This window comes from Ovis aries, chromosome Y (assembly GCF_016772045.2).
Source record: "Ovis aries strain OAR_USU_Benz2616 breed Rambouillet chromosome Y, ARS-UI_Ramb_v3.0, whole genome shotgun sequence".
Classification (NCBI taxonomy): Eukaryota; Metazoa; Chordata; class Mammalia; order Artiodactyla; family Bovidae; genus Ovis; species Ovis aries.
The window spans coordinates 23,061,996-23,068,615 of NC_082741.1; positions in this window are offsets into that span (position 1 = coordinate 23,061,996).

Here is a 6,620-nt window from a genome sequence, read left to right on the forward strand (position 1 = left end):
CTGGAATATTTTGTGCTCGTAGTCAATCTTTTTTGTGTGTTTTCTGGGTGGCCCTTGGGAGTCAGTGTTCCTCACAATGATGGATGCTGTCTCTCTCAGTCCCAGCTGAACTGAACTTTGGATCATGACCTCTGTTTCAGGAGGCAACCCTGGCAAGTGCTCTGGCTGTTTGAATGACTGATGATTCTTGGTTTGGTGCTCGGTCTTTTCCTTCACGTTCAAACTTTGTAGCCAGCACTTGCAACATGGAAAGACCCTCCTGTTGCAGTTCCTCCGAGCGTGATTTACAAAGGATGTCACCTATTTGAACATTTTGAGGCAAAACAGACAAACAAATTGTTCATGTTTCCATGCCATGTTCTAAAATACGCCTCTACATTGGCAAAGGCTGACAATCTGTAAGTGCAAACACGGCAGACATAGGGCATTTTGCCAGGTTTGTGACTGTCCTTCAGGTACTGTAAGAGAACCTGATCTGTTTTGAAGGACAATTCACAGATATTACAGACCGTGGAGGGCTCCCAGGAAGCAGGGACACTTTCCATGCGACACTGCAGCTGGAACGAGGTGGGAAACTGGCGGTGGCAGTGCTGGCAGGTAGTGTGGGTTTCCCAGCTGTCACCCTTCTGCCTCTCAAGCTCCAGATGGTTCCTCAGGTGGGTCATAAACTTGACATATTTTAGAAGACTCAAGCAGCTGAGGCATTTGAAGGCTGTGTGAGTCTTCTGTTCTGGTGCCGTCTCTTGTATGCTCCAAAGTAAAAGCCATCAGATAACATTTACTCTCATCAGTGAATTTGATCCCAGATTTACTTTCATGGGATCAACAGTCTTGCTCTGATGTGCAAGAGTCAGAAAGTCCATTTTCTCCAGGCCTGACAAACTGCATGTTCCTTCTGGATCCATAAGACGGAAGCGTGCCTGGCCATTGGTGCGAGTCCGTGAAAATGATGCCCCACCATGCACACGGCTCGGTGAGGTCGGGGAATCTTCCAAGGTCATAACCGTGTTTTTCCAGGAGGGATACCTGGAGGGGCCATGGTGGAGGCAGGTCCCCCTGGGATTCCATCGCTGAGTTTGGGTCTTTTGGGATTCCCACTGTTAAAATTCACATCTGAAGTGGGACACCGCTTTGAATTAAGAGGGCTTTCATCCTTGCCTCCTAATGAGAGAACGGCTCGAGAGAGACAGGGAGGCCGCAGAGAGAACGATTCTGAATTGTGAAGGACAGTTTCCGGCGAGCTCGTTTTCTAATCAGGTTTAGATGAAGGCTCCGAAATAATAGAACTGCCTCTTCCTCCCCATACACACTGAGAAACTGGTGATACGGCAGCTGGCTCTGATGCTGGGGTCCTAAGATTTGCAGGTTGCCACCTGCAGGAGGGATCCGGATTCACGTGGTCCTTCATTCTTCTTGAAGATGAGTCCCTGGTCACTCTGTTCAAAACGTTAGAAATGACTGGCTTTGAAGTTGAAATCACTCTGACAAAGAAGGTTTCAGCATCCTCCTTGACGTGCTCCACTCCAACAAAGATGACCTCAGCATCGTCATTGTCCTCACCTCTGGATTTGGACACGGCGGTCTTTTTCTCGGGTTGTGGTGGTGCTTGTGCTTCCTCACACGGGAAGAGATGGGCCATTTTGCAACCACTTGTGGCTTCAAGTGGCCCCTTCTAGTGTTTTTCTCCCCCTAAAAGCAATCACCAGGCAAGGTCATCCCCTCTGATCTCAGGTGTCAGTCTCTGTGGTTTCAGGTCACCCTCAGTTGGTCACCGAGAATATTAAATGGAAAACTCCAGAAATATACAACTTATGCATTTTAAGCTGCAGGTAATTCTGAGGAGAGTGATTGGAATCTCACACCATCCTGCTTCCTCCTGCCCAGAATGTGAATCGTTCCTTAGTCCTGAACATCCCACGCGTCTGTCACTCGGTTACCACAATGACTGTTGAGATGCCACAGGGCTTGTGACCAAGTTATCCTTACTTTACTCAATAATGGCCCCAAACCGTAAGTGGAGGGATGCTGTCCATTGACATATGCCAGAGAAAAATCCACTAAGTGCTACCTTTCAGTGAAAAGATCCAAGTTCTCAATTTGATATAAAAGAGAAAGAAACAATGTATGCTGAGGTTGCTAATATCTGTGGTGAATGTGAAGAAGAGAAAATAAATCTGGGTTAGTTTTGCTGTCAAACCTCCAACTGCAAAAGGTATGGACACAGAGCGTAGTAAGTGCTTAGTTAGGGTGAAAAAAAATCCCTCAATTAGTACAGTAGTATATTTTACATAGCGACTACACTCACAACACTTTTATAAAAGTATATTGTTATAATTGTTCCATGTTATTATTACACCTTCCCTGGTGGCTCAGATGGTAAAGTGTCTGCCTACAATTCGGGAGAGCCAGGTTCAATGCCTGGGTCAGGAAGATCCTGTGAAGAAGGAAATGGCAATCCAGCCCAGAATTCTTGCCTGGGAACTCCCATGGACAGAGGAGCGTAATAAGCGGCACTCCATGGGGTCGCAAAGAGTTGCACACGACTGAGCGACTTCACTTTCACTTTCCTGTTATTTTTAGGCAGTGGCTATCTCTTACTGTGCCTCTATACAGTAGACTGCATCACAGGTGTGTTTGTATAGAAGAACCATTGTGTACATAGAGTTTGATACTGTGTGAGGTTACCGATGTCCCCTGGGGGTCTTGAAACTTACTCTCTGCCGATAAGTGGTGATGATTATATTTCTTTCAAAAGACAAAATTAGTACCTGGTTGAATCACTGGCTGAAACATTGAGATAACTATTAGCACCCTTAGACATAAGGAAACATCTCAAACTCAGTGAAATGACATGACCGTTTTAAACTTCCTTCTCCAGCCACCACTTTTGCCTTGAGTCCCCATGGTGGCCCCCGTGTTCCTGTTAAACTCTGCAGGAGAGCTGGTAGGCACCATTTTGCTTACAGATCTACAATCTCACTCAGAAATGCTGACCGACAGAAAATGTCCAAAAGAGCCCCCAGCTGTCCCTTGGGGGTGCCTCTCACTCCCTCCACTCTCCGAGTCCAGAAGGCACCATAGTCTATACATGGATCCAAAATATTTTTTTTAAATCCCAGCCATTTCTAATAGCAGGACTTGAACCTGCCTCATGCAGGCAACTCTCTCTCTCTCTCTCTCTCTCCCTCCCTCCTTCCCTCTCTCTCTCCCTCCCTCCTTCCCTCTATCCCTCCCTCCCTCCCCCTCCCTCCCTCCCTCCCTCTCTCTCTCTCTCTCTCTCTCTCTCTCTCTCTCTCTCTCTCTCTCTTTCTCTCTCTCTCTGTCTCTCTCTCTTTCTCTCTCTCTCTCTCTCTCTCTCTCTCTCTCTCTCTCTCTCTCTCTCTCTCTCTCTCTCTCTCTCTCTCAGAGAGGGAGAGCATTTACACTGTACTTGAAAGTACTTCCACAGCATCACCATTGTATTAGGTATTATAAGGAATGTGGAGATGATTTAAAACATGTGGGAGTATCCCCTTACGTTACATGCAAAGACTGCACCATTTTATGTAATGGACTTGATCACCCATTAATTTTGGTGTCTCCAGGTGCAGGGTTCCCAGGCCCAATCTCCCAAGGGTACCAAGGAGGGAGGAACGGGACTTGTCAAGACTTCTACTGCTCCCCCTGCCTTGGATGCTGTCTCAATTACCAGCACCCAACTCCTGAGATGCCTCGGTCCACAGTTTCTCTGCCAGGCTTTCCTGAACATGATGTCAGAGATCACAGCCTCCCCCAACTCACATGCCATTTTCCCCTCCAGAGCTATTGGGCTGCTGTATTTTGGTTTCTAGAACAACATGGAGTGTCTGTCAGTGCTACATGCCTGTTGCAGAAATAAACAGTAACTGTTATGAAACAATCATTTACCTGTACCTCAAGCTCGGCCCACTCATTCCTGGCTCCCCAGGTACTTACACTTGATCTTAGCCAAAAGGCTGAGAAGCAATTTCTCCAAGCATTTGATGACTTCCAAATCTGAATGGATTAAAACTATCAGGCAAGAGAGAAAGTCAGCCAGTATGTAGCTGGATGCTGACAGGGGCAGCGGTGCTCCTAGAAATTAAAGGTTTGTAACACAGTTTCTCTCCATATAATACATTTGTTGATAGCTTCCATGCCATTAACACGTTTCATAGACATTAAAGGCCATTCTAAAGTTTACATTTGGCCATTTGTGATACCAGATCACATTTCATCAGTAGCATATCATAGTTTGTTTGCTTGTGTGTAAATGATGTCCCTAGCAGTAAAGGTCCCTCCTGCCAATGCAGAAGACCTAAGAGATGCAGGTTCCATCTCTGGGTCAGGAAGACCCCCTGGAGGAGGGCATGGCAACCCACTGCAGTATTCCTGCCTGAAGAATCGTATGGACAGAGAAGAATCGTGGACGACAGTCCATAGGGTTGCAGAAAGTCAAGCATGACTGAAGCAACTGAACACACATGCAGACATATGTATATAAATATATATTTTATAGTGGTATGAAAAATAGTGCTGTGGGACCTCCCCGCGCTCACCTTCTGAGTGGCCGAATAGGTGGAACTAGGGAGAAGACTGGCCAAAGACGCCTTCTTATCACCGGATACAAGGGCTCAAAAAAGAAAAAAAAGGCTCTGATAGGGCCCTAACTCCTGTGGTGTAGTCAGTCTGTGTCCCTGCACCCTGCCCGTTTGACACCACCTGCGTCCCTCAAAGCCAAGCAGCTGCTCCACCTTCACAGTTAACTCTCATTGGAAAAAAGCTGCTACAGGTTAAAAAAAAAACAAATCGTGCAACTATTTGCACAGGATTGCTTCAGTCCTGTCTAACTCTGTGTGGAACACATTTCACCACTACAGAGAAGAAGCTCTAAAATGCATATACTGGAACAACTGATTTTTTTCCAGTCTTGCAGCCAGAGCAGGAGGATGAGGGGTTCACTTGGACAGGCCTCCGGATGTACAGGACTGGTTGAGGGACAGAAGGGACGAAAGGCATGTGCTCCCCACCAGTGTCCCTTAAGGTGGGGACCAAGGGGGTTCCTGAAGCCGGTTGAGCGGTGGTATATGGAGTGCAGAGCCCTCGCGTGGTCCTGGTGCCAGTCAGCCTCTGCACAGCTCAGCGTGTCTCCTGTGGCCCTGCAGGCAGTGGAAGCTGCAGCTGCTGAACTTGCACTGGAAAGCCCACTAGGACATCTGGACCATGTGATCCAGCCACACGGACAGTGTTTGCTCGTTGCTGGAGCCCGAGCCAGCCCAGTCCATGCAGAAGAGGTGCAGGGTGGAGGTGCAGGTGGGCTAAAGCCGGCACAGGCCCCTGTGCAGGTGCTGCTTGACCTGTGCCTCAAGGAGGACACCCTGAAACAGACCCTCAGCTACCTGCTGAAGAAGGCCAAACAGGAGGAGCCTGCTGCACCTGAGCTGCCAGAAGCTCAGCATCTCCACCATGCCCACGCGGAGCATCAGGAGGATCCTGAAGGTGTTGCAGCTGGACTGAGTCGAGGACTTGGAGGTGAATTGCACCTGGAATCAGGCCACTTTGGGCAGGTTTGTGCTGCACCTGGGCCAGATGGGCAACCTGCCCCGGCTGCCGCTCTGGCGCATCCACGTGTTGCCGCACACAGCCCCCAAACAGGAGGAGCACTGCATCACCCAGCTCACGGCCCAGTTCCTGAACCTGCCCCACCTGTAGGAGCTCTAGCTGAACTCCATCTCCTTCCTCGAGAGCCGCCTGCACCGGGTGCTCAGGTAAGGCATGGCGCCAGCTCCGTAGACCAGAATGGGCCTCTCTCTTTCGTTACCGTCAGGACGTGTACTCTGTGCCTGCTGTGGACATTGCCAGGGTGCCCGGGTCACTCGAAAGTCCTCATGATGCTGCCGCTCTGTCCCCGGGCTTCTTGTCAGGTCACCTTCCTGACTAGGGTCAGAGGTGTGGCCTAGGTTAGATGCTGTCAAAGCGGACTTCTTTCTGGGAGTCCGCACGGTGGCGGTCAGGTGTGATGCCCTTGGGAATTCTTTCCGAGAGAATGATGTCTTAGCTGAGGCGATCACAAATAATTAAGCAAGGAGGACATTGGTCCATCAGGCGTGAAGTTTGAAGTCCGAAGCTCTGTTTCTCCCTCCCACCTGCCACATTTGTCCTGAGCTGTTTTAGGCTCCAGGTGAGCTGTGGAAAGTAGGTGATTCTCGAGATGACAAGGAGGGACCGTGAGGGGAAATTGCAGCTCCTAAGCAGTCCAGAGAAGATAAAAAGTTACATAAGCATCATTGCTGAAGTGGCTCCAATCTAAGTCCAAATTACAATTCTTGTTTTCCTCTAAGACCTCTGAGTACATAGGAAATTCTCAATAGCAGGTTGTCGCTCTGCCTTGAACACAGTGATAAAAGCTGAGAGGATGCGGCCTAGTCTGTCTGTATGAATGCGTTGCATTGATTCCCTCTTTGGTAGCTGAACTAAGTGTCCAGGAGTGAGCATCACTAGAGGGAACCTTCTTCCAAGGGACCCTCACCCAGGCCCTGGACTGGAGCATTTTCCCCAGTGGATTCAGCAGATGCAAATCCTCCATCTCGTACGCTGGGCGGTGCCAAAATGGGTTCACTGTG